This window comes from Gossypium hirsutum, chromosome D09 (assembly GCF_007990345.1).
Source record: "Gossypium hirsutum isolate 1008001.06 chromosome D09, Gossypium_hirsutum_v2.1, whole genome shotgun sequence".
Taxonomy (NCBI): domain Eukaryota; kingdom Viridiplantae; phylum Streptophyta; class Magnoliopsida; order Malvales; family Malvaceae; genus Gossypium; species Gossypium hirsutum.
Window position 1 is genome coordinate 8170452 of NC_053445.1, and position 12260 is coordinate 8182711.

Below are 12260 nucleotides of genomic sequence, written 5' to 3' on the forward strand. Positions count from 1 at the left end.
ACGATTCCAAAATTGGGCAAGAGCTCGAAACAAATGTTTGTCTACCTTCACATCAAGCAAATAAGGCAAATCCCCATAATCGTCATAAAATAACTGTCTAACCTCACTATTCCACTGATCCCAGATTTCCTTCAACTCCTGCAAATTGTTCTGAGTTACACTGATGCGAGTAAAATCCCATAATTCCGATACATACACATCAGCCAGGCTATCGCCCTTTTCTTGCTGCGTTGTTTCAGACCAAGTTCGGACAGCCGCATTGTCCTCCACTTTATCAAGAAACCCTTTTTCCATGACAAGCTTTCTATCTAGCAACCGAATCTGAACTGACGCATTTTATGATGAAATGAAATGCCATGCCATGCAAACAAAATTAAACACAAAATTCAGTATCAAATATAAGCATATAATCAAGAAAGAGTAAACTGTCTATTAGGACATCTACTAGGGTTTAGTATAGTTCTACCTAAGGCAAGCTCCTAAGGCTCATTATATGTGGTTTGGTTCTAAAGTAAACATACCCGAACCAACAGATTCCTTGACCTTCACCCATTATAGGCTCATCTAGATCAAGTTCAGTTCAGGGGACACATTTTCCTTATGACTATACGGAGATGAAAATCTCATGAAGGTCTAGGTACCGATATATCCCAAAAGCAATCCACTATCCTATACGAAGGTGAAAACCTCACGAAGGAATAGCTTCTCACTCCCACTTACAGGGTAAAATTTTCCATTACATGCAATGTATATTGCAAAATAATTTAAAGTACTTAAATCAATTAAGCATGAATGCAAGAGGATTTTTAGAATGAATTTCATTTTTCGACTATAAGACAAAAATTAATCAACTTTGTGGCTCGACTCTCTTATTTAAAAAATGTCCCTAGTGGAGTTGCCAACCTGTCGAAACCGTTTTTTCGTAAAAACAAAAGTTTTAGATTGTCGACTTTAAAAATTAAAATTGGGAGTCGCCACTAATCTTTTATTGAGGTGTGATTGGATCACCTAGAAAAACGACTTTGGTCTACGAGTTTTAGAAAAACGGATCCGGGAGTCGGTTACGTACGAGGAAGGATTAGCACCCTCGTAACGCCCAAAATTGGTACCTAATTAATTAATTAATTTCTTAATGTCGAAAATTTGAAAAATATAATCCTTAGCAAAAACTCTTAAACGTTACGTATTAAGACCCTTATCATTTCATAGAAAGAAAATGCCACACCCAATGCGTTAGGGCACAACATTCTAATTTCCTCAAAAATGGATTAGGCCTGAATACTCGTGTAATAAACATTTAAAAGAATATCCATTTATTCAAGATTTATGAAATCGCGGCCCAATACGTTAGGGCACAATTCCTCTAAAATCCCAAACTCGGAATATTTCCTTTATTATTTTTTTTAAAAAAATCTGCATTTCGAGAAATCAATGCGTCACATCCAATATTTTAGGACCCAAGGTGTTGAATTCTCAATAATGAATTCTTATTTTTTTTATTAAAGAGAAATGCTCGATTTTTAGATTTAGCGAAAAAAATCGGAACCCAATATGTTAGGGCTCAATTTCCTTGAAAATCCCAAATACAAGCATTATCTCAATTTCGAAAAGTTTGAAATCGAGTAAAAAAATGATGTGATGCTATATTAAATGTACGATACAATAATAAATATTACAATGGCATAAAAATGATGCATACAAATAAATAAATAAAACTAATATACATAAAAAAATAGCCAACAACATGCAAGAATATCAAATAAACGAACAAAATATAAATGAAAACATAAGTCAATAAACAAATGAAGGAAATAATAAAAATAAAGAATAAACAGTACATAATATATGTATATTGAACCTTTTTTAAAAAAAAACATGCAAGTGGATTTATGTATAAAATCTAGAATTATAAAATTTATGTATAGCAAAATCTATAATGTATTTATGAAAAAAAATACATAATTATACATATATATAGTAATAATAATAACAATAATAATAATAATAATAAATATAATAAAAATGTAAATATTTAATCATTTTTAAAAACATAAATATACGTATAAATATAAAAATATTCATTTAAAAATATGAAAAATTATTCATTAAAAATAAATAAGTGTATATACATATATAGATATATAAAAAAAACCAAAAAAAACATTATCGATTAAATAAAAAAATAAAGAAAATAGAAAAGGGACTAGATTGAACTATAGACAAAATCTGGGGCAAAATTGAAAAAAATAGAAATTTGGAGGACCATGTTGAACGCGCAAAGAAAGCAGAGGGGCTGGAAAGGAAATTATCCCTTCTCCTCTAAAACGGCGCCGTTGCAAATTGGACCCAATTGAAATTGAAATAAATTAAACGGTGAATTAGAAAAATAAAAAAAACCTAATTGGAAATATATTAAAAGGCGGAGGGGCTAAAAGTGCAATTTGCCCTTCCGCATGAAAAACGCGCGGATCCTGGGTCCGGGTCGGGTCGACTCGCGGACCTCCCCTCCTTCAAACGGTCGTTTCCAGCAGGCTATATAAGCCTAAATTTAGTTTTTAAAAAAATCATTTTCATTCTATATTAAAAAAACCGAAAAAAACCTTCAAAATAACTCTCTCCCCTTCCAGCTCGTCCGGCTAGGGATCCGATCATCGACCGATCAACGGCCACCGCGCCGGCCGCCGATCTCAGGCACCGGCACCGCCTTATGCGGTGGCCGAAAAAATGAAAAAACCAGATTTGGTCCTTTCAACACCCTTAAGCCTAGATCCGGGCTCAAAATGCCGAAAATCGACTAAAAACCCTAAAAAGGCCCTAGAAACCTTTCGGATTCTAACCGTCTGTCATTGGAGACGGTCCTCTATCTTCCCGCGGTGTTTCAGAAACCAAAAGCAGGTGATTTCTTTCCCTTTTACTTTTAAATGGTATACAAAAAAAACAAACACAAAAAAAAAAAATCTAAAAGAGTAATTTTTTTAAAAAATATCGACCTTTGATGATTGCTTAGTTTGCTCTCTGCGTATTTGAACTTTTTCTTTGTCGAAAATAGTTGCCTGTTCTTAGTGATTTTTTTGTCCCCTATTGCAATATTACAAGGGCTATTTTATAGCCGTATGAAATATATCTAAAGAGGAAACAAATCTGTTTCTTGATTTGATTTACAAATCTTTTGATTCGCTTTCCATTTTCGTTTTTCCTTGATGCGCAAGTGAAGATCCACGGAGATTCGAAGCTTGGCTTGCGGCGCTGTTGAAATCCTAGGGTTTCTGTCTATAATTTGGGCCACCGTAGTTTGGGCCCTTGTTTGTTTTATTAATTGGGCCATATGGGCCTATCTGTAATGCAGGTCTTTTAGACCCGGGCAAAATCTGGCATGTACAATAATAATTTTATTTATATCTACTATTTATATTATTAAATTAAATTTCACATTTTGCACTATTTATATTATTGAATTGTTTAATCATATTAAATCTTTATAAATTTATGTTTAAATTGAATTATTGATGATGTTATAAAATATCCATGTTAAAATTTTATGTTGGTATCAATTTCACATTTTATCTTTAAGATGAATTTTATTAAAAAATCACATTTTTTATATTTAATATATTTTTTAATTTTAAAATACATTGTGACAAAAATCATAATATAATTGAAGTAACTGAGCAAGCAAAGAAGCTAAACCGTATATAAAAGATTAATAAATAAATTATGAGGAGATAAAAATTAATAACAAATTTGATTATGGTAAGTGACAGTGGTTACAAGGATTCAAAGTCATTTTTTTAAATTTAACTCAAACAAGTATATTCGATTCCATTCGAATTCGAATTCCATCTCACTCGACTCGATTCAAGAAAATTTCAAATCGAGTTAGGATGATAAAATAAGATTCGATTAACTTGAATTTTTTTTCATTTGATTTAATTCAATTCGATTGAACGCTCACCCCTAACCTTAGGTGAGAACAGTAGAGCTAAATGTATTTTCACAAAATAGAAAATGTTTTCCATACTCAAATTGTTTGGAAATTAATCTGGAGTTTGGGCAAACACTATGACCAAAGTTGAGCCAAAACATCCATATTTCTCTTAAGAGAGCAATGCCACCACCAAACCACACAATGCCAAAGAATAAATGCTGACAAATATGAGAGCAATCCCTCAAATAAAGGTGCTTAGGGGATGCTGACAATGTAATATTAGTCTTTTGGGTCCGTCGCCTCTACATTCTTCAACGCAATTATTTAGACAAAATTTGATTATTCACATTATGAATATGACAACTTATCATTATCATCATCGTCAACAACAGTTAGTGGATGGAAGAAGTTGCTCACCCTGCACCTCTTCCAAGGATGTGCTTTACTTTTCATTCAGTTGGGAACAAATGACATTATAACTTTATAGGTGTGAGAAAGATTCACTTAGAAGAGCCGAGAATCATACAAGCTACTATACCCAAGATATGGAAAAGGTAAAGATTTATTGACAAGAAGGCATGCTTATTTTTCTAATCAACTTATCAATAATTTCGTCTACATAATTTTATTATATAAGATTTTTAATTTTTATTTATTTTTGTTATACATCAGTAGCCATCGACCTGAACCATAGAAAGGATCCGGGTTTCTGACCCACAACCCAGATAGACCCCACTCGGAGACTAAATGTAAGGTGAATCACAATAGGACAATGAGGCAGGTTCGTAGATATAGCTCGCGAGGAGAGCTCGCGGACATGACTCACAAGAGGTACTCCATAGACAAGTGTCCAACAGGCTTGGAATTTGTAGAGAATGTCAGTACCGGAAGCAATAGAATCAAGATAAAGTAGTGGGCCTTGCTATGAGTTGTAATAGTAGTTGTAACCACATATAGAAAATCCCAACATTCCTATCAATAAGACACGAGAAAAATATTATTCAACAATTGGTGCTGTGAGCGTGGGCAAACTTCTGATCATCAAATTTTTTCAAGTTTGGTTAAGTTTCTTTATTTCTGGAAACAAATAGCTCACCCGAGCGAGAATCCCCCTATCAACTCATCTTTAGGACAAGTTAGAGCGTCGGGCTCCAATGCCCAGCACAACAAAACAAATTTGTTTACCAAATGGTTCGCTGACAGACCAAAAAACTTTGATAATGCGGTTTATCGAGGAGCTTCCGTTCCTTTGGATTTGAACTTTTCTACCAACCAAGGGCTGCCACTTCCTCTCAGCTAAGAGGTACCCCTGTAGCAATTCCTGACCATTTAGGAGCAAATGAAGTCCACGAGGGAACAAATGGCAGCTCAAGAGGCATGATTTGTTGAGCAACAGGCGAATAGGAGTTGTTGAAACAGAATGAAGAGTTGCGAAGGAAGGTACAAGTTGACAACTTCGGTTCCTAGGGCAACATAAACACAAAAGACGAAACCCCAATGAAAGAATGGCAATGTGAGATGGACGAGTTGCGGAGAGACGTGCAAGAGTTACACCCTAAGTCACAAGACATAGACTGGTTACTCTGTTCCAATAACCCATTGGCCACTAAGATCTTGACATAAGCTTACCACGCGACTGTAAGGTCCCGAAAGACATGTTCGAGGGAAGAAAGGACCTATGAGCTCACCTAATGAAGTACAAAGACTATATAAGCGTACTAGGAGCATTGGGCGCGGCGAAATGTAAAAGTTTTTCCATAACACTCAAAGGAAGCACCAAGGACTGGTATATTTCCCTTCCACAAGGTTCGGTTTGAAACTTCTCATAGTTGGGTCAAATGTTCTTGGGCAGATTCAAGGCCCATAAGACAATCATGAATACGCCTATTGGCCTAATATCGGTAAATCAGAGAGAGGGTGAGTCCCTTCAGGATTACGTAAAAAGATTCCATACGGTAACCCTAAAAACAAAAAATTTAGAGGATCAGTGGGCGATAGATGCCTTCATCAGGGGAATACAGAACGACCACGTACATTATTCCTTTACGGATAGTAGACTGTAGAGTCTATCTGATCTGTATGAGCAAGCTCATAAGTTTTTAGAAGTATAAGAGGTTAAGAGAGAATCACGTGCCACACTTTAGGGGGAAGACAGACAATTCTAGAACAGGAAAGGACCTCATAGCCAACAAGGACCTCTTAGCCAATCATTGCGAATGAGAAACAACAGACTGCAAAGAAACCAGACTTAGAGTGTTACCATCATGGCCCCTCAGAGACCCCAACAAGAGCACGCCAGAAGATAAGCCCTCTAGGGAAGGTTTGAGGCTTATACCCCCATTGAATGCTACATGAACTTACATATTCAGCCTAGTTAAGAGCCTCGGCATCTTGCCCAAGCCACCCCCGATGAGGAGCATTGGGGCACAAGACTGAAGATTGCTTCACACTAAAAGATGACATAGAGGAAGCAGTCTAAAATGGCGAGCTCATAGAATACGTGAATCAGAATTGTTCGCAACAAAGTTAGAGCACACGTGGTGACCCCAAGGGCAAGAAAAAGGTTGAGGCTCCATCCATGTGATCGTAGGAACAAACGATGAATGGACAAGTATGTTCAGTTTTATGTGATGGACCACCTGATACCATACAATGCCATTTTCAGAAGGCCGATAATGAGGATGGAGAGGATGGTGGTGGCAACATTCTATATGAAAATTAAGTTCTCGACAAAGACTAGGGTTAGATTCTTACGATCTGATTAGCGCACTATGAGACAATATCATATTTTATTTCTCAAGCAAATGAGAGAACATGGGATTAAAGGCCAGAGTTCGCAAAAGGTTGAGTTAATAAGTCAAGCTCTAGATTTGGATAGTCTGGACATAAGAGACGAGTACAGGAGTAAAAAACCCAAAGCTGTAGAGTATACTGACATTCTATAGCTATTTTACAACAACGAAGAGAGAGTCGTCAAAATCTCTTCAGCATTAAAAGAGGAAAAGAAGAACATACTAGTCAATGTTTGAGAAAAATACAGATGTTTTTTACTGTTCCACAGCAGACATGCCAGGCGTGGACTTCAGTGACAACCATCGAAACCCCTTCAAGTCATGTCAAGTCCATGGCCATTTGCAAATTGGGGGTTGATATCCTTAGTTTGTTCTTTATAGCCACGACACAAAATAAATTCATAGTAGTAGATATAGACTACTTCACCAAATGGATTAATGTGGAAGCTTTAGCAACAATCACAGAAAAGCAGATGGAGTCTTTCCTTTGAAAATCGATTATCTGCAGGTTCAAGATAACTCACACGATCATCATAAACAACGACACATGGTTTTAGGAAAAATTCAAAAAATTATTTACTTACCTCCAAATAGCTATAGCTCAAAGCTTAGTAAAAATGCCACAAACAAATAGACAAGTAGAAATGATGAACAAGAAAATTTAACAACTTTCAAGAAAATTCTTGGCGAAGCTAAAGGCGCTTAATAGGAAGAATTGCCTGGAATTTTATGGGCTCTATGAATTACACCCTACACTGCGACAGGAGAAACAACTTTCTCTCTTGTCTACAATGCAGAAGCGGTAATCCCTACAGAAATTGGTTTGAGGTCATACATAACGTAGCACTTCAATGAGGAAGTTAATTAGGAGGCTTTCAGGTTTAACCTTGACCCGGTTGACAAACTTAAAGAAACAACTGAAGTTAGAAACATAGCGCACACCCAACAGGTAGCTCACTATTATAATTTCAGAGTCAGAAACAAACAGTTCCAAGTGGGTGATCTTGTTTTAAGAAATACCAAGGCTAATTTACATGCCTCTCAATCAGTAAAAATGGCTCCAAATTGGGAAGGGCCATACAAAATGATGAAAAAAAAGGTTATGGAGCATATAAGCTAGTAGGGATGGATGTACAGTTGTACTGCGAACTTGGAACACTCGGTATCTCAAAAAATACTATGTATAACTTCTTATCCTATGAATAAAAATTTTTCCAAACAACATTCGTGTCATATTAAGACTCGTAAGCGAAGAGCCGCAGCCTCCAACACAGTTAGTGAGAGCAAAGCACCCAGTTGTTATATTAAGGTTCGCAGGTGAAGAGTCACAGCCTCTAACACAGATGGCGATAGCAAGGCTCCCAACTGTTGTATTAAGGCTCACAAGCAAAGAGTCGCAGCCCCCACCATAGTTAGCAAGAACAAAGCTCCCATGTGTTATATTAAAGCTCGCAGGCGAAGATCCGTAGCCTCCAACATAATTAGTGAGAGTAAAACTCTTAACTATCATATTAAGGCTTACAGGTGAAGAGCCGCAGCCTCCAACACAGTTAGCGAAAGTAAAGCTCTTAGCTATCATATTAAGGCTTGCAGGCGAAGAGCTATAGCCCCCAGCATAGTTAGCAAGAACAAAGCTCCCAGGTGTCATATTAAGGCTCATAGGCGAGGAGCCGTAGCCTCCAACATAGTTAGTGAGAACAAAGCTCCCAGCTGTCATATTAAGGCTCGCAGGTGAAGAGGCGCAACCCCCAGCACAATTAGTGAAAGCAAAGCTCTCAACTGTCATATTAAGACTCGCGAGCGAAGGGCCATAGCCCCCATCACAGTTAGTGAGAATTGAGAACTGAAAACTCTAAATTGATTATCTTTTAAAAAAATTTCAAGTACAAAATAGCTCGCAGATTAATGTTCCCAGCTAACGACTTTCGTAAAGTTATAGAAGATTTTTACGATAACAATAAATTCATGTAAAATATATAATAAATAGACCAAATATAACAACACTATAATAATATTAGGGCTCGCAGCCTCAGACACCACGGCCTACAAAACTTGTTTAAATTTTTAAGTTCACTCAAGATCAAGGAAAGACAAGTTATCAATTAAAACTCAAAAGTTCCATCTCTTTCATTCATTAAAAGGGGCAGCAGACATCAAAGCCAAGCTGGTCCATTTCTACCTCTTCGGTGACCTTCCTCAACTTAGCACGCAAAGCTGCGACCTCACTATCTAGTTTATCATTTTTCACATGCTTAGCCCCTAACCTCCCAGTGAATTCCTCATTTTTCTTTTAAAACACCTCATTCTAGGATCTTATTCCTTGCCACCGCTCATCAAAAACCTTAATGTTTACTTCAAGCTCCCTCTGAGTGGCTTATGTTCTTCTAATTCCTCATAAAGGCCTAAACTAATCACAGAGGTCATAGTGAGGAAAGCCTGCAAGGAGGAGTTGAGCCTTAACAGTTCAAATTCATGCGAGCCTTTGGATGACTCACCAATGCACAACTTTCTTTGTATAGTCCCAGACATCGAAGCTTACCACTTCTCCACGATATCTTGTAACTCATTGTGATTTAGATTCTTATGGCTCGGAGGTAATTCACAGGTATTCCTAATGGGTAGCTCTAAGAGGAGGCACACTAAGAGGAGAAATACTAAGAGGAGGAGAATTACCACGGCAGGAACAAGAGAACTCTCGCAAGCTGTGATTTACAAACTCAATGAAGGTGTAGCAATGATCATCATAGCAGAGGTCCCAGTATAATCTGTCATCTTTTTACGATGAAGCTCCTGCCTACCACTATTAGTATCCTCTTTACTATTAACCACCACGTTAACAGTACTCGTACCAGTTCTAGGCCTCTAGCATTGGGCCCTTAAAGTAGCTCACAGATCCATCATCTCGGTAGCTTTCATAACGTCGTTAACTTCTCGTGAGATGTTGGTCATATCCTCAAATTCACTCCCCGAACTGCAAACTATCCCTGCATCATCAACAACCCTAACATTAGTAGGAGTAAGTAGCAGATTAACATAGGGGTTACTTCTTATGTGTGGCAAGCCCAATATCGTCCAAGAACGAGTATTTATCCTACAATAAATGTAGTTGAAAATTTTGGGTTCCTCCCTTAACCCTGTCAAAATTTGGCCCAGATGATCATTATCACCATAGAGCACATGCGACCATGATCGCCTTTTAGAGACCGCACATAACGCCTTAGCAACTTCTCTGTTATCACCCCGCCTATAAGCATTGGGACTGCAACTTTTCAAATAATGTAAGAAGACATTAGTGACAGTGATAACATCCTCAATAACCAAGGAATTACCAGCAATGTGCCTTCCCAACTGGGCTTTCCATCCAAGTGTCCTAACAGTTCGCTGAAAAATACACACATCAGTACTAGGGATAGACCACTCTATGGGAAACCTAAACCCTTCCACGAACCTACATTTCACCTTGATATACTTACTCTGGTTCAATCAAAGTTTGGGTAGTGGTTCGTAATTATGCTTGGACCTTTCTCACGGGAACAGAAATAATGAAACCCCACTAAATTTCCTCGATTTTGAGCCTTCAGCTAATATATGTTTTAGAAGATTGTAAGCTCTAGTGCTTCGTTGTGAAGACAACAATCAATGAAATAAGCCATCGTAATCCACCATGAAAACCCATAAAGTTAATCAGGTGTGATCTGGTAATCGTCAAGAAGATAGTAGAAAAAGGGGTTCAAGGGTGGATAAAATCTAGCCTCCAAAACATGGAGCGGGAGCAGGAAACTACCATCGTTAGTGTTGCTAAGCTGGTGCAGACCCTCGGAGATGGAGAATTCATAAGAAAAGTTGGGAATTTGGATTCCCCGCGCATGAAGAGCTTGAAGCATTTCGTCGTGCTTCATGGAACAAGAGACAGAATTCGCCTGAACAAGAGTTTTGGAAGCACGTTCCTGCAGTGCACAACATGAAACCATTTGGCCATGAGCTCTCTTCCTCCTTGACATGTTTTTGAGCAGAAAGAAAAAGAAGAATAAGAAAAATTTAAAACCTAGAACGAAATATTACGAAGTTTTACCTTGAATAAAAGCTTCAACAAATTCCAATCACGAAGATACTAATAAGATAAGTTTTAGGGTTTTACAAGACCTCATTTTTAAAGAAAATTTTTCATCCACTTTCAAACGGTTTAAATAACCTAGGAGAATCAACGATCTAGATGCGAGCTGAGAAAACGGTTCGATTTTTAACAGTCAGATATAGGCACCTAAAACCCACCAGATACTTACACATGCACGTGGCAAAATAACCATTATGTATCACAGCACACAGTGTGCCCAACAAGCTGCATTTAAGTTTGACACGATGGACCTAAGGAATGTCACTTTATAACAAGGCCCACTAGGAGGGGACTAAATTGTTATACATCAGTAGACACCGACTTAAACCCTAGAAATGATTCAGGTTGTTGACCCGCGACCCGGATAGACCTCACTTGGAGGCTAAATGTAAGAGGAATCACGAGAGGACACTGAGGCAGGTTCACAGATATAGCTCATGATGAGAGCTAGCAAACACGACTCACAAGAGGGGGTCCGTGAGCACCGTTTCGTAAGTCGAGCTTGTAGAAATCCAGGGAAGGCCACAACCCCAGTTCACAAGCACCCAATGAGTGCAAAGAAAGAACTGTGTGCCCTACAAGCCACTCAAACATGTGTCCAACAGGTATGGAGCCCGCTCAGGATATCAGTCCCAGGAACAGAAAGGATCGTGTGCTCCATAGACACGTGTCCAGCAGGCTTGGAATTCGTAAAGAATGTCAATACTAGGGATATAGAATGTTAGTACTAGGGATAGATAATGTTAGTACCGGAGGCAATATAATCAAGACAAAGTAGTGGGGTCGTACTATAAGCTGTAATAGTACTTGTAACCGCATGTATAAATACCCCAACATTCCTATCAATAAAACATGAGAAAAATATTATTCAAGAATTTTGGATAGGTATTATTTAATAGGAGTATTCATTTGGTGAATTCAAGTTTTATATGGTAATAATAAAATGAATCGATTAATTTATACAAACCAAAATAAATTGAATAAGATCAGTTTGATTTCATTTGTCGATTTATTTGGTTTGAATTGATTGAAGGATTAAAAAGTAAAAAAGAAAAAACACTAATTTAATAACATAAACAGTCCAAAAAACCAACGTTTTAACAACACAAATAGTCTAAAAATCAGCAAAAACAATAGTGAAATTGTAGAGGACAAATCTGATTCAATGGTGGAGGCCTGGTGGATGCCGGACGGTGATGGCTTGGTGGTGGACGTGTCTCGGGCTATCAGCAGTGGAAGGTATTTTTATTTTAAGGTCGTCCGCGGTCATCGCAGGGTGTTTTGGGAGGGACTATATATAGATTTAGTTTTAAATAAAAGATACATATGATAATTTGAATATCTCTTTGTTTTTTTAAAATAATTTATTTTAATTTTCTATGATTTATCAAACACACCCTAAATTATTTAATTTCTTCCAATATCTTAT

At 37.4% G+C, this 12260-nt stretch overlaps 1 long non-coding RNA gene across 1 annotated transcript; it reads left to right on the top strand.

The window, feature by feature from the left end:
- The first annotated feature begins 2588 nt into the window (after positions 1–2588).
- Positions 2589–3401, top strand: LOC121221129 (uncharacterized). Its single transcript, XR_005918511.1, has 2 exons — positions 2589–2895; positions 3215–3401. It is a non-coding gene; the product is annotated as an uncharacterized lncRNA (long non-coding RNA).
- Positions 3402–12260: the final 8859 nt, after the last annotated feature.